Raw genomic sequence first — 25,609 nt, forward strand, 5'->3', positions numbered from 1 at the left:
TTGTTCTCATTTCATTCCTTTTCTATTAGTGTAGAATATCCTTTGTGTTTATCATTTTCACAGTAACATTAATATCTAAAATTAACTCTATATCTTTACCATCTTAATAGATAATTGGCCAATGTTAAAACCTCTAACTTAGGTCATATTCTCTATGGCTTATGGGCAATTGTTAACATGTATTCTATATATATTGCATCTAGGGTCATGTATGCAGCCTCTAATTTTCTTTTTGTGTAACAACCTTGCTGGATTTAACTGTGAGACTGTGCTGGCTTTACAAAATTAGTTACAAGTGTTCTGTCTCTCTGTATTCTGTTTCTTCTTAATTATTTATTGTAATTCCTTAGTGAGGCATGTGAGTCTTGAATTTCTTTGAAGAATAGATTTAGATACAAATTCAAGATAAGGACTGTTCATATACTCAACTTTGCCTTATACAGTTTTCTAAATTGCATTTTCCTAAAAAGTTAGGTTTCATTTAAAACTTTTACATGTCTTGGCATACTCTTTTTCTTAATATAATTTCTTAAAACAATTTTTACAAGTTTTATTCTCTTGTTTTCGTTCCTGATGCTGAGTACAGGGTTTTCAATTTTATAAATGGTTCTAAAGAATCAACTTTCAGGTTTGTTTTAACTACTAAAAAAATTTTTTTGTTTGCTTATTATCTTCTGCTTTTATCTGTATAGTCCTTTGAATGCCTTTCTTTGGGCTTATATTGCTGTTCTTTTTCCAAATTTTCATTTTGTCCTTAGTTCATTAATTTTCAGCATTTTTCCCCCTAGGAAAGGCATTTTAAAAATGATGGCTTTCTGTTTTGAATATGGTATTATTTTCATTCAGTTTAAACTATCTCCTAAACATAATGGTTTCTTCTTTACATTGAGGTTATTTAGAAGTAGGTTCCTTAAATCACATGTAAGAAAATTTTCTAGTTATGTATTTTTGTTGATTTCTTGTTTACTTGAATTGTGGTTGAAACTATTTGTTATGTAATTTTGATCATTTTGAGACTTGCTTTAGGAATCACATTTGGGTCAGTTTTTGTAAATGATCAATATTCTTGAAAAGGGGAACCCTCTTACACTGTTGGTGGGAATGCAAGTTGGTGCAGCCTCTTTGGAGAACAGTGTGGAGATTCCTCAAGAAATTAAAAATAGAGCTTCCCTATGACCCTGCCATTGCACTCCTGGGTATTTACCCCAAAGATACAGATGTGAAAAGAAGGGCCATCTGTACCCCAATGTTTATAGCAGCAATGGCCTCAGTCGCCAAACTATGGAAAGAACCAAGATGCCCTTCAACGGATGAATGGATAAGGAAAATGTGGTCCATATACACTATGGAGTATTATGCCTCCATCAGAAAGGATGAATACCCAACTTTTATAGCAACATGGACGGGACTGGAAGAGATTATGCTGAGTGAAATCAGTCAAGCAGAGAGAGTCAATTATCATATGGTTTCACTTATTTGTGGAGCATAACCAATAGCATGGAGGACAAGGGGCATTCGAGAGGAGTAGGGAATTTGGGTAAATTGGAAGGGGAGGTGAACCATGAGAGACTATGGACTCTGAAAAACAGTCTGAGGGGTTTGAAGTGGCGGGGGGGTGGGAGGTTGGGATACCAGGTGGTGGGTATTATAGAGGGCACAGCTTGCATGGAGCACTGGGTGTGGTGAAAAAATAATGAATACTGTTTTTCTGAAAATAAATAAATTGGAAAAAAAATATTCTTGAAAAACAAAATGGGCCTCTAATTTGGTGGGTGAAATGTTTCACATTTGACGGTTAGGCCACATCTTTTGATTGTTTATCTATGTTTTTACATCTTTGATGACTTTTTGGTCTGCTTTTCTATCAGTTAGTGAAAAAGTGTGGGCTTGACGTTTGGAGCCACCTCCACCTGGAGTATTTGCCGTGCTAGAACACAAGGCTAAGAGGCAAAGCAGTTCCTTTGCCTAACTTCTTAGCCCAGGAGAACACAAGTTGTGCGGGGAGGTTCACCGAAATGGGGTCTGAATACACCTCTTATGTCTTTGGTTGGAGTTGGGGAGGTCGTGTGCTAGGAGACCAGTGTTGGGACAGCCCGCAACCCAAGTTGGATGAAGTGGATCCTAGATTGTTGTGCCCCAGGTGCTCAGGAAAAGTCAACAAAAATCCTCTCTGGAGGAGGAGGACATGATCTTAGTCTTCCAACTGGTCCTGTGAAGAATGTTTATAAGTAAAATGCCCGGTACAAAATCACAGATAACCTGAAGCACAAGGAGAAGCTACATGAATGAAAAAAGAAAAATTGAAATGAGAAGCTATCACGCAGAGTCTCCACCTGTTGAACTGAGGAAAGCATCCAGATGAGTTCAGTGTGAATTTTGTTTGAAATATTTTTGAAAATTTGTTTTCTTTATGTGGGCAAGATAACTAGCCTTGGCCAAAGAACCTAATACTTCGCTAACTTTCCTTTGCATTCAAGCACATGTTTTATAACTTATAATTTATATTTTGTTCTCTTAGTCCTCAGTGGGACAGTTGAACTGAATGCCTAGTCCACCATATGCAAATAGAAACCCTTCTCTTTTGCTCTTAACACACAAATTTGGCTTCTGCATGCAGGAAGCTATTGCAATTTGACACAGTTTTGTCAGGTCCAGTCCTTTCCAGTATACCAAGCTAATCCTAATCTTCAGAGGTACTTATTATTAAGTAGTAGTAAGTAGTAGTGTAGTGCTCTCCCCTTTATTCCCCTACACACACACACACACACGGAGAAGAATAAAGGTATACAGAATGGTAGGTAACTTGCTCTCTCACTTACAGTCTGTTTCATGTCAACCTCTATAATCATGCTTCACGCCTTCTGAAAGTGACATATTCCTCCAGGTATGTACTGGAAAATGTATTATCTCATTCCCTTTTTTTTAGACATTTAATTGTCTTTCTGTCTTGCATTGCTATTTTAAATAATGTTGCAATTAATTCCGTTGAATATAAATACAGAACTACTTGTGAAATTTTATTTTAGAATAGCTTTATTGGTGCTGAATTAAAGTGTATAGGGATTCAAATTTGTAATTTAAAAGTCTAGGGGATACTGCCAAATACCATTATTGCATTTGGGAATCTGGGTTTCTCACTTTGTGTCAATGCGTTGTGAAATTCCAGTTCTAATTCCAGCTTAATGGCTGCTTAGTTGAAAAAGAATTCTCATAAGACTATATGATGTCTAATAAAGTAATCCAGAATTTACTAAATTATAGTGCTTATTTACCAATTCCATCAACCGACGATGCCGAGTTTTGTTAAAGTTCCCCTGTGAAACCAAATTGTTCTGTATTCAAGCGAGCTGGTCTTTGTTCTCCGTCAATCCCTTGCTCCTAGCATGTCATCAGAATGCGCAGGCTTTTTGATGTTTTAAACAAATAGGTTGAGAGCTCACTGAAAGTCATCATTTGAAAGATTATTAAATAGGGCAGAAAATTGTTTCCAATTTCCAAAGCGTGTGAACATAAATGGTTTCAAAGGTGACATTATGTCAGCAACAGCACCTCAGTGACTCAACGCACTGATGAAAACATTGCCAAACACTCACTTCCAACGCTCTTGTTAAAGAGCATGTTCCTTTCCAAATGCAATTGCTTTCTCGTGCTTTGTTAAAGTGTCATCTTTACCTGGAAGGAATATATCAACTGATCTTCCACTTAGAAACTACCTATTCCTGGCAGTCATGCCTCAGGGTGTAACATTGTGAAAGGGGCTGGGCTGGTTCCTCACCCACTCTGACTTGATCCCAGTGCCAGAGCTGAAGACACCCGGCTTTCCCCAAGTGCTGGGAAAACCTAGAGAGGAGTAGCTAGCACAAAGGTCTCCCTTGGGCCTTTGGAAATCAGGGTGTGGACAGCAGTAAAATGCGGATACAAATACACAGAGAAAGAGAGTTCTGGTTTTTCACACCCCAGGACATTAATAAGCCAGGGGCAATATAAAATGAAAACTTTTAAAAAAGAGCTGTCAGAAACTGTTTTCTACCCCCAGGATAAATGATAGCTTCAATGTAGCACTGGGTGTCGTGACCTAGCAATCCCTCTAAGGATTACCAAAAACCCCTCCCTTTAGGCTGACTGTTGTGGAACTCAGCGGGCAGACACAGGGCAAGGACAGAATCCCACTAGAACAAACTCGCTGACAGTCAACGGACGCATGGCCTGAGGTTAGATCCAAACCTCATCTTCAAATGGTTAACTTCACTGCAGAGAACCGACAAATGGGACCCGTTTTTATGGTCATAAATAATCAAATTTTATTTCAAGATTTCAAGACAAATCAAGTTTTATCTTGATACTCAGATAACAACATGTGTCTGAAATTGAAATGCTGTTGGTTGTATGTTTAATTGAGCTGGGACCTCATTAGTATGATTAGATATTTACAAAGAATATAAATTACAGGCTTGCTCTCTGTTTTTGATTATTTATACTATGAAAAAATGGATGTGAGAAGTTCTAATGTGGGGGGATCAAAAAATTCAGTGACCTTATAACATTAAAAAACAAAGTGTGTTTATTATGTGCATATAGTAAAAAATTTCCCTGGAAATCATATTCCGTTGTAGTATAATACAGGTAGTTGAAGTCCTGTAAATGTGGCTTGTTCTTTGCAAAATAACGCATGTGTGGTTTAAATGTTTTTACATCCTGCACTGATACAGTAAAGCTCACTTTGGAGCAGACAGAGTTACAGGTGCAGACCAAACAAAGATGAAAAACAAACAATGCCCGCCATTTTCTTTTGTCGTGTGTCTGTTTGTCCTTCTTTCCCACTAGAAATTGAGCATCTTGAAGATAGAGACTACATCTGCACCTACAGCCCACGGGACCCCTCCCAGCAGATCTGCACGAAGATGCGTCCACATTGCTCTGGACTCGGGGCTCGTGTCTGTCTTACTCCCAGCGTGGACCCAGACAGGCAAGGTCAGGGGCAAGGTCAGGCTCCTCCCCAGACTGGCTTCCCCTTGTGGGTTTGGATAACAAAGAAAGAAACAAATGAGATAATAAAATCAGGCCAGTCATAAGCAGAGACTGGCTTCAGAGTAGGGGGTTGGAACGGCAGGAGCATTTGAGTGAGAGAGAAATACGGTTATTATCTGTGTATCAAAGCCTTCCCCTCCTGTATCATGAATGTCACAGGCTCTTTCGTGAGGAAGAGTGCTCCCAGCTGTGCTTTCTGTTCCATATTGTTTCCTGTTTCTTCCTGGTGTCATCTAACACATCCGGGGGTCCTCACACCTGTTGCTTTGGCGGCGGAGAATCCAGCTGTTGTGTTTGTCTATTAATAAGTCAGAATGCGAACCTATAAACAAAGCCTAATCTTGAGATTTCTGACAAAAAGGACACGGGACACTGGTCTCACTTATCTAAAAATATGTAATGAGATTTGATTACATTTTAATAAAAACTGAAGAAAAAGACTCGAAAGACTTTTCAAATTTAAATTATGAATTGTTAATTACAATTTGCATCTTTGCCTTTTAATTTTAACAGATAATTGGATATTTAGAATAAAATAAAACTTTAATCTACAATCTGGAAATAATTTTACTTTCTAAAAATTGTTCTGTTTTTTTTAGTGTACTTCTTAAAGTACGTTTTTAAATATAAGGATAGTTTACTATTGCATCCTTTAAATCATTTCTTTCTACAGAGAATCAGTTTTAAAACTATATTAAAAGAAAAATCACATGGAATAAGTGTGTAATAATTTACGAGTTATATGTATAGGTTATTTTGTCTGGTCTATGAACAGAATGCCCACATGTGAACAGCGATCATTACCTTTAGTTGCCTTTCATCCCGAATGACTTTCAGTGATTTAAAACCATATTTTTAATCTTGAAAGGGTCCGTGGACAAAAGGACGAGCCCGATACAAAGCGAAGGTCAAGCAAAGCTTTATTTCGCACCAAGCATCGAGAATCAAACGGACCAGCCAGGGCCGTCTCTTGCAAAGAGGCGACCCCTGCCAGCCTCCCAGTCTCACTTTTACAGAGTAAAGGCCATGTGGTCCAGCCTGGCCACACACAGGTGGCCAACTGAATTACAATTCACCCTGTAGTAGTTATTTGAACTGGCCTATCCCTCTGGTCAGAATTGGCGCCCAAAAGGCAGGGCCCACAATTTTGGGTGGTTAGGGAGGTGCTTTCCTGATTGGACGTCTCCACCTGGCTTGGCTCATCCTGGGCGGGTAGGGAGGTAATACGTGCGCTTTCACGGATTGGACGTTTGCACCTGGCCGGACACGTCCTCGTGTCTGGGCTCCGCTATCTCTGCCCAGCCTGACATGTCCTGGTATCTGGGCTCCGTTATTGGGGCTATTTGGCCGTATTTTACCAGTTCTGTTTCTAAGCGCTTTCCTCTTGGGGGAAGGGGCAGGTTCAATCTAAGTTTACTGCATAAACAACAAGATGGCTCACTCTAACTAAGGAGGCCCTTACAGTCTTTTCATTAAAATGGTACACTTGTCAGAAAGGACGGTAGAACATACTTCATTTAACTTTTGGTCAGCTTGACTTTTAGCTGGAAGACATTCGCACGTATGGGGTGTGGGTTTCCACATGCATCTTGTGGGGAACACCCCGGTGGGAGCGGCCGGACGTGCTCCTGCTGGCATCCCAGCCACGAATAGTGCCCCGGAGAAGTCACTCGGTGGAAGAGAAGCGGAAGGTGGGGGCAAGGGGCATGTGAGCCGATCCCCGAAGGACGAGAGGAAGCAGGTGTTGTTGCGGGTCCTGGGCAGAGGTGCCCCAGGAATGAGGGATAACGTACTGTAAGGGAGCCAGGCTGGAATTACCCTATGTGTTCCCAGAACAAGGCAGGAGGGGGGCAGGTTTCAGGAACCCTTTGACTTTAATCGGTTTTATGGTGTCAGGGTATTTGGAATAGGTCATTGAAAAGATAAAAATAAAAGCTGCTGCCAAAAATGCTTGGAAAAAAAAATCCCCGTGAATGACCATAGTTTACTCTTTGCTCTACTGTCAAGGAAACCCAGAGCCACACCTGTGAGCCTCTGCTGGTGATTAAATTCCACTTCAGAGAATGTGCTGTGCACCAGCGTTACCTCCTTCTTGCTTTACTTTTCTGTCCATATCTTGCACTCAATCCTTCCTGCTTATCTATTGATTTTTGCTGTTTTGTTGTGTATTTTTAGGAGATGCATTTTAGGAGATGTTTAGGAGATGCATTTTTAGGAGAAGAAGGAGCAATGTACAGATTTAGACAGAAGCCCAGCATCAGAAGGAGCAGTGAGCTGGGCAGGAAGAAGCGTCGCTTTACACACATGGATCTAGGGTGCTGGGAGAGTGACAGCAAAGACTGGAAGTTTCCAGGGGGACGGCAGGCCTGAAGATGGAGGAGACCACGTTTGGGTGGGCACCTCCCCAAAGAAGTGTTGTTTGATGGTGCGTGACTGTGGACGAACCAGCTGTGGTGGGCAGAATATCCCTGGATACGTCCCAGGACATGGCAAAGGGACTTGATAGATGTGATTAAGGATAGGGATCTTGACATGGGGAGACCATCCTGGATCATGTAGAGGGGCCCAGTGTAAGCACAGAAAAACAGAGAATCTTTCTCAGCCTCATCAGAGAAAGCCATGGTGACATTGTTGGTTTTTAAAGTAGAGGAAGGCAGCCACGTGCCAAGGAACTAGGGCAGCTTTAGAAGCTGTAAACGGGAAGGAAGTAGATTCATGTCTAGAGCCTCCAGAAAGGAACACAGCTCTGCGGACGCCTTGACATTAGCTCAGTGAGACGTGTGTTAGAATTCTGACCTCCAGAACTGTAAAATAATAAGTTCATGTTGTTTTAAATCACTCGGTTTTGGTGAATTGTTACAGCAGCGATAGGACACTAGTATATTAGCCAAGAAAAACCCAGCTGAGCCCAGCAACGATGAATCCAAAGAGAAGACACAGCCCTGGCTTCTTCCTCACATCCAGGAGCTGAGCCAGGAGGTAATAGCAACGTGTGCCTGCACGTACTTCAAAATTTGGGTGGACCACACAAGGACATGCTCTGAGCTTCCCAGCATGAAAAGCAAAATGCCTGCCACTTCACTCCTATCCTCCAGACTGTGCACAAAAATTCCCCTCATGCCTCACTGCATCTGAGAATGTCCTGGAAAGGAACCCTAGGAAATGTTTTCTGGTCCAGACAAATGGACACCTTCGAGTCTGCCACAGTCCACTCTTTGCCAACACGGCAGTCATACACATCTAAGTCATAATTCTTCTTCAAATAAAGATAATAATGAAGTCATGCTTTAGGCTAACTTGATACAACTATCTCGGGAACACATCAAACCCACTAACACTTTCCTCAGAAGAGACTATGCTCCTGTCATTCCACGGATTTGTGGCACGCCTGGTCCAGCAGGTGGGTGTGAACCCAAGAGGGGTGGGATGGGTGGATGGGCTCAGAACGTAGCTGCAAGTGAGACTCAAGGACCCTGAGGCACTTGCCTGGAAAAGCCGCTCCTGGCACAAAGCTGTCTCGCACCCTCATCGCCTTACAATTTCAGTCCATTTCAGGATGAAAGGTCATTAAAAGTCTGCTCACCCATTTTTGGTTTTCTTTTCTGAGGTACTTCTCTGACAGGACAGGAACTTGCAGAAAACCTCAGCCCCCCTCAGGTCACCCACTTCTCCAGCTTGCTTTGCGGGTGCTGAATGCAATCAGAAAGCTCAAGGCCACAGCTTGCAACAGGCTCGTGGGCTTGACTTACTACCGGCTTGCTGCTGCAAACACCAGACCAGACGAGTCAGCGTGGGCGCCTTTCCCTCCTCAGCACGCTAAGAATCATGCCCAGGGCTGGAGACATAAATGCGTACAAAGTGCGGAAAAGCATGCTCCTTCAAGTGTACATGCGCCCCCAACTTCATCTACTTCTCCCCGCCCCCCACCCACCCACATGCCTAGATGTCACTCCTGTCCTGCCTTGGTCCCTTCAAAAGCTTTCCCCTGGCTCTGCTGAAGGAACACCCTGGTAACCCTCTTACTGAGGCTCTTTCCCCCATGCCCAGGCACGGGCTTGCTCTAAATGATCTCTGCATCACCCTTGGCCCGTGTCTATCTCTATGCTGGTGAGCCAAAGAACCCCAAGATCATAAAGAAAGCTGCTTGTAGCCTCACTCAAGTGACAGCAGAAGACAGTGGAGAGAAAGGTCCTCCCAAAGGGCTGAGCTTTGGGCATCCTGCGTGGCCATCCATAAGTGAAGAGAGAGAAGTGACAAGGGGCAGAAAAGATATACAAGACTAGTGAGACAGTGACGAGTGGCTGGACTAGCTGTGAAGAACCTGGAGACTAGAAGACTGAATGATGGATGCAAAGAAGTGAGGGTTGAGGCCCATGGAAAGGCAGACAAAAGTCAGTGGGCCCGGGGGTGTCCGGGATGGCTATCCAGGAAGATGCTGAACTCACCTTCTGCACAGACATGCCATGTCTAAACCCACATGTAGAGCGAATCTCCCCGAAGAACTGATGGCTGAGGGGACAGCTCCCTGCAAGAAAGGAGATCAGGACCACACAGAAGATGGAAAGAGAGGAGGACATGTAGTCATGATGGGATCCCACACTCCCGCGGACTGGGAACTGCACTGGGGAGGGGTAGTACTGAGGGACCCTGAGCAGATTCATCTACCCTGGCGCACAGAGAAAAGAAATAAAATAAGATGGGATCAGAGGGAGACAAACCAGAAGAGACTGTTAATTCTAGGAAAGAAGTTGAGGCGGTGGGTGGGAGAGGCACGTCATGGGGGGACGGGCCCTCAGGAGGAAACGGTCATGAGGAGCACCAGGTGCTGCATACAAACAACTGAACTCTACGTCTGAAACTAATGACACACTCTATAGCAACAACATTGAACTTAAACAAAATAAGATTAAAAAAAAGATCAGACAGGCACAAAGTAGGACAATCCTTGTATCACAAAGGACATCTACCAGAGAAGATGCACAGAGCAGCCCAGTAGGCAGAGTGACTCCGCCAGTCAACATCAACCTTTGTCATTGGCTTAAGTCACAATAGACTCTTCTAGACGCTGAGCTTCTAGAGGGCAGGAACTCTATTATAGTGACTGATCTTTGGACCCCAGGAACTATACACTGGATCAAGCACACAGTAGGCATTTGCTGTATGTTCATGGAAAGAATGAATGTCCTCATTCATTCAGCATCCTCTTGGGGGCTGTTGTGTCGTTTTCTCGTTCTCTTCTTCCCTTTCCTTGGGAATATGAGGTGGGGAGGGGGTTGATAATAATTTACTTTCATATCCAAGATCGAAGACATTTGTTCTTTTAAAAAAAGTGTAAAGAGACCAGCCTGGGTGGTAGATTCCTTTTTTTTTTTTCCCCCCAATTTATTTATTTTCAGAAAAACATTATTCATTATTTTTTCACCACACCCAGTGCTCCATGCAAGCCGTGCCCTCTATAATACCCACCACCTGGTACCCCAACCTCCCACCCCCCCGCCACTTCAAACCCCTCAGATTGTTTTTTAGAGTCCATAGTCTCTCATGGTTCACCTCCCCTTCCAATTTACCCAAATTCCCTACTCCTCTCTAACGCCCCTTGTCCTCCATGCTATTTGTTATGCTCCACAAATAAGTGAAACCATATGATAATTGACTCTCTCTGCTTGACTTATTTCACTCAGCATAATCTCTTCCAGTCCCGTCCATGTTGCTACAAAAGTTGGGTATTCATCTTTTCTGAAAGGAAACAGTCAAAAAAACAAAGAGACAACCCACGGAATGGGAGAAGATATTTGCAAATGACAGTACAGACAAAAGGTTGATATCCAGGATCTATAATGAACTCCTCAAACTCAACACACACGAAACAGGCAAACACATCAAAAAATGGGCAGAAGATATGAACAGACACTTCTCCAATCAAGACATACAAATGGCTATCAGACACATGAAAAAATGTTCATCATCATTAGCCCTCAGGGAGATTCAAATTAAAACCACATTGAGATATCACCTTACACCAGTTAGAATGGCCAAAATTAACAAAACAGGAAACAACATGTGTTGGAGAGGATGTGGAGAAAGGGGAACCCTCTTACACTGTTGGTGAGAATGCAGGTTGGTGCAGCCTCTTTGGAGAACAGTGTGGAGATTCCTCAAGAAATTAAAAATAGAGCTTCCCTATGACCCTGCAATTGCGCTCCTGGGTATTTACCCCAAAGACACAGATGTCGTGAAAAGAAGGGCCGTCTGTACCCCAATGTTTATAGCAGCAATGGCCACGGTTGCCAAACTATGGAAAGAACCAAGATGCTCTTCAACGGATAAATGGATAAGGAAGATGTGGTCCATATACACTATGGTACATTCCTTTTTACAGATATTATTTCTTTATTTGACACACACAGAGAGAGAGAAAAGCCCCCACTGAGCAGGAAGCCCAATGCAGGGCTAGATCCCAGGACCCTGAGATCAAGACCTGAACCGAAGGCAGACACTCAACTGATGGAGCCACCTAGGCACCCCTGGCGGGTACTTTTTATGACCCCCATGCCCAGGCCTCGAGTCCAGAGAAATGACAAGCCCCTGACATGCTTAGAGACAATACAAATTAAATGTCTATTTTTCCACACTCCACAAACAACGTTCAGGGACTCAGGAACATGGAAAGTATGCAATAATAAATTCATATTTGTGTTTTAGCAGGAAGAAAACTTCAGTCTTTATTTAGCTAATAATTATATCAACTAAGTTTGGCAGCCTAAGGCTGTTTTTTCTTCTCCCCAGACAAGGTGTTTCTTACAGTAAGATATAAATAATGACCCAACATTTTTAGACCCAATAAACTCACACATACTGTAAATTTATAGTCGCTTTCCATCTGTGAGGACAGTAAGCGCATCTTGATGAAGAAGAAAAAAATCTGAACTTCTTCAACCCTTAACCTAGTCTTTTATTAAGAATAAAAGGGTACATTGGGGCACCTGGCTGGCTCAGTCAGAGAGCACGCCACTCAAGATCTCAGAGTCATGAGTTCAAGGCCCACGTGGGGTGCGGAGATGACTTAAAAATAAAATAGTTTTTTTTAAAAAAGAACAAAATGTGAATCTTTTCAGCCTAAATGTAGTTAATTTTACCCTGAAAATCTTAATGTAAATACATTTGAAACTGAGTTTGCATTTTAATTGAGGAGACAGAAGTGATCACTTTAATAATAATAAAAAGCAGGGGTGTGAACAATAACATTGGCTGTTCCTATGCATTTTCATGGTTTGGAAAGCAGGAAACTTCAGGGATCAGGGCTTGGGTAAAGGGGAGGTCGTGAGGGCCTCTCACGTGGTGCCTACAGTGACTCACCTGGTGCTCTTCCCCGTGGGGCCCATATTGAATGTCTTCATCAAGCTCTAGTCAGACCCTGCCCAGTTCCCCTCTGCGTGCCTAGCTCCGTGTCCTGAGCCAGCAAGAGCATTTGTTGCTTGAACCATGAATGATACACACCATTTGCAAGCATTTCCACTTCCATGGAAGTCTGGAGAACGGAATTCACACACTTTTAAATTCTTCAGAAACAAATTCTAACAAAGCAAAAGAGCTACAGCTACTGAGCAGAGACGAGACACTGATGTTCAGGTCACCTTTTCTATGAAGTGCCACAGCGATGGGCCACGGGTGGCCACTGGGGCCGGGGTGTCATCCTACAAACCCTTGCAAGGGGAGACACAGGGTCTGAAGCATGGAAGGACCACCCCGTGTCATAAGGCCACTCAGGAAGGAGAGGAAGCCCTCCCCAACTAAATCCTGGGACTGCACACTCAGCTGCGCCGGGGACCTGATCTCCAGGCTCAGCCGGCCGGTTTCTACGGCCTGGAAGCGAAGCCAGCTCCACCTCCTGCTCTGGAAGTGGCCGACGGCAGCCACAGGCCTCACCACAGTGCACTGCTCTTTGTGGCCAGGCTCAGGCTTTCCCAGTGCCCTAAAGACTTCCATAGAAATTTTCATTTTCTTATCAGTAAAGCTGGGGATCTCATAATATGTGGACTTATCTTTTACCTGTCATCAGTTGTGTTGTTTGTCTGCAGACTTTATCTGTTTTTCTTCGGCCTCCTCTTTGTTGGTTCTGCATGTCCTCCAGGATAATTCCCTGTGACTTGTCTTGGAAGCATTCTCCTGGCCTGTTGCCTGCCTTTAACTCTGCCTATGCTGTCTCACTCAAAATTCTCTTTTTTCACGTAATGATGCAGTTAATTTGCATTAGATTATATGCTTCTGAATTTCATTTTTCGGAGCACCTGTTAAGGCCTTAAATTGTTTTATTAAACAAAGCTGGAGGAACACCTGCATGGCTCAGTCAGTTAGGTGTCCAACTCTTGATTTTGACTCAGGTCATGATCTTGGGGTGCTGGGATCAAGCTGTGCTACCTTCTCAGCGTGGAGTCTGCCTGTCCCCCTCTCTGCTTCAACCCCCACTTACTCTCTCTCTCTCTAAAATAAATAAATAACTTTCACAAAAATACAAAATTAATTTAAAATGCTGGACTTCTAAAAAATTTTTATTTTATTTTATTTTTTAAGATTTAATTTATTTTATTTCAGAGAGAGAGAGGCTGGAAAGAGGGAGTGGCAGGGGAAGAGAGAGAATCTCAAGCAGACTCCGTGGTGAGTATTGAACCTGACTCTGGGCTCCATCTGGTGCCCCTGAGATCATGACCTGAGCCAAAACCAGGAGTCAGATGCTTAACCAACTGGGCCACCCAGGTGTCCCTGCATTCACTATGATTTCTTAGGATTATCAAGTAAAACTACTGTTCATGTAAGAGAGGTTAAAAGTAGGGATAGAAACAATACTTAGGTTATGAGGATAAGACTAGATTCACCATTGTGGTTCCCCAGGTCTCAAACAGTAAGCACCTCACACGTTAGTTCTAAATACATAATGGGGAAGTAGAGGGGATGAAGGAGAAATACAGGAAAAGATAAACAAGTTAAGAAAGAGGGGGAATGATAATCAGAGAACTTCCTGAATACATCTGTTTGTTAGTTGCTATCCTTAAAAATGAGCTCGACACGATAAGACATGCTGGTGTCTATCCTCACAACACCCGCACAAGCTAACTAGCACAGGCAGCATTTCCGTTTTATGGGTGTACATAGATTTTCAAAAAAATGAACCAACCAGCATATGATCATAGTGGTATCACAAATGTAGGTCTTTGTTACCTGACCTCAGTAGGAACCTCCTTTCAGCCAGAAAGGAGTTATTTCCATGTCCCGATGGTAGATTAACCGCCACTATTGATCAAGTTAACTCATTAAGTTGCATACGATGCTCCCCTTGGCAACCCAGAAATATCCGTCCGTCTACTCAATGGCTATTTAATGAAACGTGTTAAAGGCCAGGTGCTGGGCTTGACACAAGGGACAGGGAGGCAAATGAGGCAGACACAGACTCCGCCCTCATGAATCCTACCCCAGGGCAGAAACAAGAGTCACAAACCAAGTAAGGGTGAGCGTGATGAATGAAGGTTTAATGATGCAACCAGCCCAATCTATAAAAGCAGGAAAAGCTTTCTGGAGAAGCAATATTTGAACAACCATGTGAGGTAGGAGATGACTATGTTAGTGTTGTGGAGAAGGAAGGATGGAGAGAGAAGAAAAGAACAATGGTGGACTCTAATATGTGTTCGCTTAACTTAGGGGGTGATTAATACAGCCCCCTCATGGTAAGGTTAGGTGTGCCCATGATTCAGTTCAGCCAATGGAATGTGAGGACGTGGCATGAGACTGGAACAGACACCTCAGGAGCCAGTGTGAGGTGCGGCCTGCTCTCCTTTCCTTGCTCCTGTGAGCATTCCAGCACATGCCAGCAGGGAACCTGAGCTGCTGAGATATGGAGCCCCTTGTTGACTATGGTGGACAGAAGACAGGGAATAATTCGGGAACAGGAAGAACAAATGCTGGGTTAGGGACGTTGGATAAGCTGTGGTTTGGTCCAAGGCAGAGGCAATGGAGATAGGAAAAATGGGTATATTTGAGAAATGTTGAGCAGAAATAACCAAGAAGGTTTGTAAACTGAGCAATAATGCAGAACTAAGGGATTAAGGATACCTATGAGTTTTAGGGAAAGATGATCCATTTGGTCACATTCAGACTGAGATATCAATGAGGCACCCTGGTAGAGTCGTTTTCCCTGTCACTGTGCAGCAGGCTGGAGCTCACAGAAAGAGCTTCTCTGGTGACATAACTTCGGGGGTCTTTAAGTGATAATTGAAGTCACTGGAGTGGATGAGCTCACTCAGAGAGAGGGTGTAATTGTTGGGAAGGGAAGAGATACTGGCAAAGCAGAATGAGAAGAGATCAGATGGAAAGAAGGACATCAACGGGATTTTTAAGAGGAAGGAGAGGACAAAAGAATCAAATGATTGGGATTATTCAAAAAGCTAAGCGCTAAAACTGCCCATCAGAGCTTCTGACTTGGAGGCTGTTAATGACTTGACAGAAAGAAGTTTTGGTGGAGACGTGGTGGGGAAATTCAGAATGTGGTGTATTTAAAAGTGAATAGAAGCTGAACTAGAAAATTTGCAGAGATACTGCTACTGAGGACAACCAGAAAACTTGGGCATAATCTATAAAGTCTGCTGGAAGATTCGTGATGACCTAATAAGGTAATACACTCAAAAATTAGATCCAAGAGAAGAAACTTTTGGGTTACAATTTCATTTCATGGCATCTTCCAAATTCTGGAAAGTGTAGAGAAAAAAAAAAATTGTGAGCAGACTTTCTGACAACCTCATAGGATTATGCATAACATGGAGCCCAGGTCTCACAGATAACAGAGAGAGGCCCTGCCAAGCTAGCTGAGATTTCATTTATGATACTTGAAAAAGTGAGCTTTTAAAAATGAAATGAGATAGACTTAAGCAATTCCAAAGCAAATCTTTACATCGTTTCAGACTCTGGGACTGGATGAAAGTGAGCCAGCATCTAGTGCCGATACCTGCCAAGAGGATGAAGCCATTATTCTAGGCCTCAGAGGTATTTGTAGAATTTTGTAGAATTCTGTATACAATGTCTTGCACTCAATCTGCAATGACACACACACAATCAGACAAATAACATGAGCTAAAAAGAAGAAAACATACAAGCAACCATAGAAACAGATCTGTATTTGCAAGTACGTAAAACACAAGAACAAGACCTAAAGAACAGAACTGGAAACTCTAAGAGGAAAAAACAAAAATCACAGACACGAAAACTGAAATGAGTAAAGTTAAGAATGTATTAGACAGATCAGCCACCGATTAGATGAAGTTAACCAGGAGATGAAGGAACTAAAAGACAACACAGAAACAAAATCCAGAATGAAACACAGAACGCAAAAAGAATTTTTAAAAAAGAGGAGAGGGTAAGTGAAAATATCCAGCATACATATAATTGTTACAGAGAGAGAGAGAAGATTTAACATAAAGCAGAAAAAATATTTGAGGAGAGAATGGATGACCGTTTTCAAAAAAAATTATGGAAAACTTGGAGATACAAATTGAAAAGGACCCTGAACTCACAAGCCAGATGAATAAAAAGAATGCCACAAATTTCAGAGTAAAGTTGAAGAAAGTCAAACACAAGAAGAAAATATTGAATGAGTCTGGAAAAAAAGAGATCACCTTCAAAGAAACTATAAGATTCTGAGCTCACTTCAAACCATGAGCAAAGCCAACGAGAAGGAAGTGCTATAATACAATGTGAAAGGAAAACAAAGGACAAACTAGAGGTCTACATCCCAAAATAAATCCCTTCCAGTCTGAAGTATACCATTCAGACAACAACAACAAATTAAAGAAATAAATAATATTTTTATTCAAATTCAATTAGCCAACACATAGTATATAATCAGTTCCGGATGTAGTGTGCAATAACTCATGGTCGCGTAGAACACCAGTGCTCATCACACCACGTGACCTCCTTACTGCCCATCCCCCGCTTACCCCATCCCCCACCCCCTTCCCTCTAGCAACCCTCAGTTTTTTTCCTAGAGTTAAGAGTTTCTCATGGTTTGTCTCCCTCTCTGATTTCTTCCCATTCAGTTTCCCCTCCCTTCCCTATGGTCCTCTGCGCTGTTCCTTATATTCCACGTACGAGTGAAACCATATGATAATTGCCTTTTCTGATTGAATTAAGAAATAAATCATTAATAACAGATTTTAAGATGGGGGATGTTTTGAAACACCTTCAGGTATTTAAAAAAAAGGCTTTCAGTTGAAAGTTAAAGATGCAGGGATGCTCAGAAATAAAAAATCGAGAAGCATGAACACACAGATAAAACTAAAGAAGTACTGAATGATAAAAAGGTGGCTCAGTGGGTTAAGCCGCTGCCTTCGGCTCGGGTCATGATCTCGGGGTCCTGGGATCGAGTCCCGCATCGGGCTCTCTGCTCTGCGGGGAGCCTGCTTCCTCCTCTCCCTCTCTCTGCCTGCCTCTCTGTCTGCTTGTGATCTCTGTCAAATAAATGAATAAAAATCTTTAAAAAAAAATAATAATAATAATATTAACAACCTCTGGGAGTTTAAAGATGAGTGAAATTCAGATACAGAAGGCAATGGAATTAAAGTTATGAGGGAGAAGTCAGACGTCCACGAGTCAAGGTTAAAGCTTGCAGTCTCCAAGGAAACTACCAAAAAAATAAATAAAAATAAATTTAAAAAAAAAACACTGAAACAATATGTACTTTCTAAGCTTATAGAGGGACAAATAAAATCCAAGTATCACATGCTTAATGACAATAATATGTCCCTGATAATCAGAAGCTTTGTACAAAAATGCTAATGATGAGTCTACTTCCAATTTTTTTTTTTTTAAAGATTTTACTTATTTATTTGACAGACAGGGATCGCAAGTAGGCAGAGGGGCAGGCAGAGAGAGAGGGGAAGGGTTTGCTTTTCAAAAAGGACGTGCACTATTTGTAGGTTCTACTTGTTTCATATAACAACTTTATTAAGACACAATTCATGTTTTCTTCTGCATTCTCTTGGTCTAGCTATTCCATTTAGGTCTATGACTCATTTCATGTTACTATTTACATACGGTGTGAAGTAGCTGTCCAGATTCATTTGTTTGTGTGCGGGTATGCTCCTCCTCCGGCGCCTTCTGTTGAAAAAACTCTTCTTTCCCTATTTTTTTAAATTTTTATTTTATTTTTTCAGTCTTCCAAGATTCATTGTTTATGCACCACACCCAGTGCTCCATGCAATCCGTGCCCTCCTTAATACCCATCACCAGGCTCACCCATCCCCCTCCCCCCGCCACCCCCGCCTCTGAAACCCTCAGTTTGTTTCTCAGAGTCCACGGTGTCTGTGGTTCGTCTCCCTCTCTGATTTGCCCCAATTCACTTTTCCTTTCCTTCTCCTAAAGTCCTCCATGTTATTCCTTATGCTCCACAAGTAAGTGAAACCATATGGTAATAGACTCTCTCTGCTTGACTTATTTCACTCAGCATGATCTCCTCCAGTCCCATCCATGTTGATACAAAGAAGACATACAAATGGCTAACAGACACATGAAAAAATGTTCATCATCATTAGCCATCAGGGAGATTCAAATCAAAACCACACTGAGATACCACCTTATACCAGTTAGAATGGCCAAAATTAATAAGACATGTGTTGTAGAGGATGTGGGGAAAGGGGAACCCTATTACACTGTTGGTGGGGATGGAAATTGGTGCAGCCATTTTGGAAAAGAGTGTGGAGATTCCTTTAGAAATTAAAAATAGAGCTTCCCTATGACCCTGCAATTGTGCTACTGGGTATTTACCCCAAAGATACAGATGTAGTGAAAAGAAGGACCATCTGTACCCCAATGTTCATAGCAGCAATGGCCACAGTCACCAAACTGTGGAAAGAACCAAGATGCCCCTCAACGGATGAATGGATAAGGAAGATGTGGTCCATATACACTATGGAGTATTATGCCTCCATCAGAAAGAATGAACACCCAACTTTTGTACCAACATGGATGAGACTGGAGGAGATAATGCTGAGAAATAAGTCAAGCAGAGAGAGTCTTCCCCTACTGAATGGTCTTGATACCCTTGTAAAAAATCAACTGGCCATGATGTGAAGGTTTGGTTCTGGACTCCCAGTTCTATCCTATTGTTGTATATGCCAATATGTCAATCTTACGCCAGTATACACTGGCATGATTACTGTAGCTTTGCAGTAAGTTGTGCAATTTAAAAAAAAAAAAGTCATAGGAATAACATGGAGGACATGGGAGGTGGAGAGGAGAAGAGATTAGGGGGAAACCAGAGCAGGAGAGGAACCATGAGAGACTGTGGAACAACAAAAAGAAATATAAATAAATAAATAAATAAATAAATAAACGTCTTCCAAATATATTCTTATTTTTCAAGATTGTCTAGGCTATTATCTTTAGGATTAAATTTTCATATAATCTTAGGTCAGCCTTCCAACTTTCGCAAAGAAGCAAGCTGGAATTCTGATAGAGATTGCATTGAATCTTCAGATCAATTTCAGTACTATTATCTTGGTAATATGCATTTTCCAGGCCACAAATATGGATATCTTTTTATTTATGTAAGACTTCTTGAATTTCTTTTGAGCAATAATTTGTAGTTGCCAGAGTATAAGCTTTTTACTTCCTTTGTCAAACTTTGTCTTAAATATTTTACTATTAATGGTACAGTTGTCAATGGGATTGTTTCCTCAACTTTATTTTAAAATATTTTTTACTAGTGAATATGAATGCAATTGATTTTTACATCTGTGTCCTACAGTCTTGTAGGATTCATTCATTAATCATAATCTATGGATAGAAATTACACACTTGAGAAAGTGAAAACAATCCACAGAATGAAACAAGATATTTATGACATATATAATCAGAAAAGGCTCATATTTAAAATAAGGGACCACCTACCAATCAATATGAGAAAAAGATGGATATCTCAATGGAAAACAAGCAAACAATTTGACCAGACATTTTATAAAAGAGGAAATCAAAATGGTCAATGAACACTTGAAAATGTGTTCAAGCTAAATTACAATCAGGAAGATAAAAATTAAACCCACAATGAGATATCACTCCAACTACCACAAGAGATGAAATTCAAAATAATATGATGTGAAGGTTTAGTGAGGGTCTAGAGCAGCAGACACTCATCGAGTGCTAAGAGCGTAAAATAATGCCAGCACTTGGATTCTCCACCGAAGTTGACAACATGAGCATTCTATAACACAATAATTCTGTTCCCATGAAATGCATACGCATTCAAACTAGAGACCTGAACAAATTGGTAATAGTAAGAGCAGACGCTAGCCTCAAACTCGGAAAAGCAAATAAAAGACTTTCAACAAGGCATTGGATAAATTAAGTTATGATGTGTTCTTACCATGTTTCTACAAGAAACAAACAAAAAATCTACAATGGTGTAGATGAAACTGACAGATTCAATGTTGAACAAAGTGAATCAGACACAGTAGAACATATATATGTGATTCCATTTACATGAAATCCCAAACCAGATAAAACTAGGGTTGTGGTGATATAGAAGTCAGGATAGTAATTAACTTTGCAGGGAAGCAATACTGGGAAACAGTCCAAGTGCTTATCCGGGATGCTGACAAAATTCTGTGTCATAGCCTGAGTGGTAATTATATGGATATTTGCTTTGTGATGATCGAGTAAGCTGACCATAACTGTCTTTATGTAATTTCATTCACACATTTACAGAGTGACGTATGAGAGAGTAGACCCTTCATTTCTTTATTCCATCATCCCATTTCTTTCTTCATTCAGTAACTACTTACTGGGCACACATTTCATGACAGGTGCTATGTGATACACTAAATATGAAATAGTAAACAAGATAGATTTTCCCTTGCTTTTTCATAGACCTCAGAAGTCTGTGAAGGAGAGAGGAAGACCAGCCACAGGGCAGGGATGTATTTATTTTAGGTGAAAACCTGGAAAACATTTACCCACCTTTGGGAACAGCCAGTATCCAGTCTCAGATCCAAAGCTTTGAAATTTCAAGTCTCTCTCTGCACACTCAAATTATTATTTTGAAATGGGCTAACTCTTCCCAGGACAAACTATTTTAATTTGTCATTTCAAAGAAGAAGGAGAAGAAGGAAGTGGAAGAGGACGAGAGAGGAACATCTCAGACTCGTCACTCTGGAATTTAGCAGTTTGCTACATAACATAACCTAGCGTGTGAGAGGCCAGAAGCCAAGGTGATTGTATTAGGATCACGATAGTTTTCCTTGCTGGTGGTCATCAGGCATATTGGTTAAAACCAAGCTCAACGTGAGCTTCAACGGCTCCGTGTTCTTCTCCCTCTCGCGTTTGACTGCAATTAGGGAGGAAGCGGGTATATTGGAAAACCCCACACACCACATCTTCAGACTCTCTCCATCCCTTATTGCGGGGCTAGCCTGAGACCCAACCCTTCTAGAAACAGATAAAGTTCCCCTTCAAAGTCATATTCTTTAAAGACAAATACAGATGCAAAAATGTTGTGAATGTGGTTTGGGGCTGGGCACCACATGGAGAGAAAGAGAAAGATGGCTCCAGAGGTGGAGCTCGCTAAGACCCTCTGTCTCCCATGCCCTCTGAGTGCCGCCAGGGCCAGGCCCTCTTGTAATGTCACACCAGCAGTTTCCAACTCAAGAAGCTTATTAAAATATTCCTTTCTTTCACTCCCACTGCTCTCTGAGAAGTGTTCCGGTAAAGCAAGCTGTTAGTGTTTATTATGGAAGCTTTCACCATGCTGGTGGAAGTTTGGCAGCCTTCTACCTGTGCCTTACTAGGCCACCTCTCAACCAGTGTATGAGCCCATGTCCATGTCATGATCCTGGGGCCACCGTAAGTCCTCCTGATGACTATGATCCACTCTGCTCCTGCCCATGTTTGATGTTCCACGGGTGCCTTTGTGATATTAACTATTAAAAGCCCTTGTGGAAATGCGTGTGTATTATTTGGTACGAATCATACATGGAAGCGTGGTCAGTCATAAAGAAAATATCCCAGCTAGTATTTGGATTATTTAGTCCATCAACAAACATTTGAACACCTACCACCAGCCCAACAGAACTGAGTCTAAGATATGTGCTTTGGAAGGGACGAGGATGAGGACTTTGGGGACATCTTGTCAGTAGAGCCAGGAGTCCCTATGAAAAACTAGACACAGTGTGAAGACAGAAGGGGACAGCATGGGTGTGTGGGGGGGTGGGAAATGGTGGGAAAAATTGAACTGTGTGAGCTCTGACAATTCTGGAGGATGGAGTCATTTATTGTGGACACTTTTGTAGATCCAAAATAGAGAACCAAGTTTGGTGCATTTGGTTTCTCAGAAAAACAAAGTGTGGTTTAGTTGCTCATTCCCTTTCCACATGTTCTTCAACTTGCTACAATAAAATTACAGGTTTTTATGTGAAAAGCAATTAACTTGATCTTCCTGCCCATGGATTTTTAGATAAGATTTATGAGGACATGTTGCAATTTTTTTAAACAAGAATTAGAGGGATGTGAAAAAAGATTCTAAAATGCAGCACTTCACAATTAGGTCACGGCTTCTATTTTTTCAAGGAACAATTTCAACCCTCTGCTTTAGTTCTTTTTGCCTTAAACAAGGATACTTTGCAGACTTGCACTTGATATTGAGCTGTCCGGATCGTTCCCGTCTCTCACAATATCGTGACATACTGAGACATTAACAAATTTCTTACCTGCAACATTTTAAAACAAGTTTACATGCACTCTCCTGCTTTCCATAAAGAAAAGGTGCATCTAAGATGTCCTGTGGAAAATTAGGATTCACTCAGCCATGAATGTTTAAATCCCATTCGAGAAAATAATTCATGTGCCTCTACTTTTTTCTGGGGAGAGGTATTTAATGTTTATCTTTTCAGTCATGACCTTGAAGAGGTGGCTGGGCAGGGAGGTGATTTCTAGTGTTTTTCCCTGCCACCACGGGAATTTTTTTATGGCTTCTGAGTTGTGTGAAGACCAGAGAAGTAATCAGCCCCTTGTGACCTTGAGGAGGCACTGGCCATCTGGTCTGCTCACTTTGGAAAACCGCAAGCCAGATGGGATGGTGCAGCCAATGTCCAGCAGCTCCCTGCACAGAGACCTGCTTTCATCCTGTCTGAGAACGGGGTGGATTCTTCTGAATTTCAATTACTTGTGGGTGCTGCCTTTTCTAGCCTCGGTAGGGAGATGTCCCTGTTTCTTGCGGTGAATGGCAAATAGACTGCCTCCTGTCCACTGCTACTTATAACTCTAAAATTGCTTGGGAAAAATAGTTTCTCTAGATTGTAGCAGGTTTTTTGTTTGTTTGTTTGTTTGTTTTTAACAAGCAGGCGTCTGAGCTTCTCAGACCCAATACGATATGACTCTCCTCTTGGGGTAATTACAGTTTTATCCAGAGGATACCAGGGTTGTCCTTTCCCCACTTTACTCCATTAACCACTGCAGACGCTCGCAGTTCCAAACAGACTACCATGCTTATATTTTCTCTTCTTACAAAAGTAAGAAAAAGTGTTGTTTAAAGTTAGACACAAGTGAAAAATGTCAACGGTATTTTGATAGGGATTGCACTGAAGAAAAACTTCTTCAGTTTCTTTCGTAAGTGTTCTGTAGATGTCAGAGTGCAGGTCCTTTACCTCTTTGGTTAGGTGTATTCCTAAGTATCTTACAGGTTTTGGTGCAATTGTAATTGGGATCAGCTCCTTAATTGCTCTGTCTTCTGTCTCATTGTTAGTGTATAGAAATGCAACTGATTTCTGTGCATTGATTTTGTATCCTGCCATGTTGCTGAATTCCTGTAGGAGTTTTAGCAATTTGGGGGGTTTTGCCCAAGATTGGGGTCTTTGGGGATTTTTCACATAAAGTATCATATCATCTGCAAAGAGCAAGAGTTTTGTTACTTCTTTGCCAATTTGAGTGCCTTTTATTTCTTTTTGTTGTCTGATTGCTAAGGCTCGGACTTCTAGCACTATGTTGAACAACAGTGGTGAGAGTGGACATCCCTGTCATGTTACTGAGCTTAAGGGAAAAGCTCTCAGTCTTTCCCCATCGAGAATGACATTTGCTGTGGACTTTTCATATATGGCTTTTATAATATTGAAGTATGTTCCTTCTATCCCTACACTGTGGAGAGCTTTAACCAAGAAATGATATATTTTGTCAAATGATTTTTCTGTATCAATTGAGAGGATCATATGGTTCTTGTCCTTTCTTTTATTAACGTGATGTAGCACTCTGATTGATTTGTGAATGTTGAACCACCCTTGCAGTCCAGGAATAAATCCCACTTGGTCATGGTGAATAATCCTTTTAATGTACTATTGGATCCAACTGGCTAATACCCTGGTGAGAATTTTGGCACCCACGTTCATCAGGGATATTGGTCTATAATTATATTTTTTTGTGGGGTATTTGTCTGGTTTGGGGATCAAGGTCATGCTGGTCTTATAGAATGAATTTGGAAATTATCCTTCCATTTCTATTTTTTCACAAAGCTGAAACAAATAATCCTAAAATTCATATGGAATGAGAAAAGATGCCAAATAGCCAGAGGAATGTTGAAAAAAGAAAACCAAAGCTGGACTTCAAGCTCTATTACAAAGCTCTAATCATCAAGACAGTATGGTACTGGCACAAAAACAGACATGTAGATCAATGGAACAGAGTAGAGAACACAGAAACTAACCCTCAACTCTATGGCCAACTAATCTTTAACAAAGAAATAAAGACTATCCAATGGAAGAAGACAATCTCTTCAACAAATGGTGTTGGGAAAATTGGACAGCCACATGCAGAAGAATGAAACTGGACTATTTCTTTACACCATACATGAAGATAAACTCAAAATGGATGAAAGACCTACATGTGAGACAAGAATCCATCAAAATCCTAGAGAAAAACACAGGCAGCAACCTCTTTGACCTCAGCTGCAGCAACTTCTTGCTAGGCACTCCAAAGGCAAGGGAAGCAAAAGCAAAATTGAACTATTGGGATTTCATCAGGATAAAAAGCTTTTGCACAGCAAAGGAAACAGTCAACAAAACTAAAAGGCAACCCACAGAATGGCAGAAGATATTCACAAATGACATGTCAGATATAGGGCTAGCAACCAAGATCTATAAAGAACTTCTCAAACTCAACACTTTAAAAACAAAGACTCCAGTCAAGAAAAGGAAAGAAGACATGAACAAAAACATCTCCAAAGAAGACATCCAGATGGCCAAAAGACATGAAAAAACGCTCTACATCACTTGGTCTCAGGGAAGTACAAATCGAAACCACAATGAGATACCACCTCACACAACTCAGAATGGCTAAAATTAACAAACAGGAAACAACAAACGTTGGCAAGGATATGGAGAAAGGGGAAATCCCTTACACTATTGGTGGGAATGCAAGCTGGTGCAGCCACTCTGGAAAACAGTATGGAGGTTCCTCAAGAAGTTAAAAATAGAGCTACCCTATGACCCAGCAATTGCACTACTGGGTATTTATTCCAAAGATACAAATACAGTGATCCAAAGGGGCACCTGCACCCCAA

This window comes from Neovison vison, chromosome 1, assembly GCF_020171115.1.
Source record: "Neovison vison isolate M4711 chromosome 1, ASM_NN_V1, whole genome shotgun sequence".
In the NCBI taxonomy this organism is placed as follows: domain Eukaryota; kingdom Metazoa; phylum Chordata; class Mammalia; order Carnivora; family Mustelidae; genus Neogale; species Neogale vison.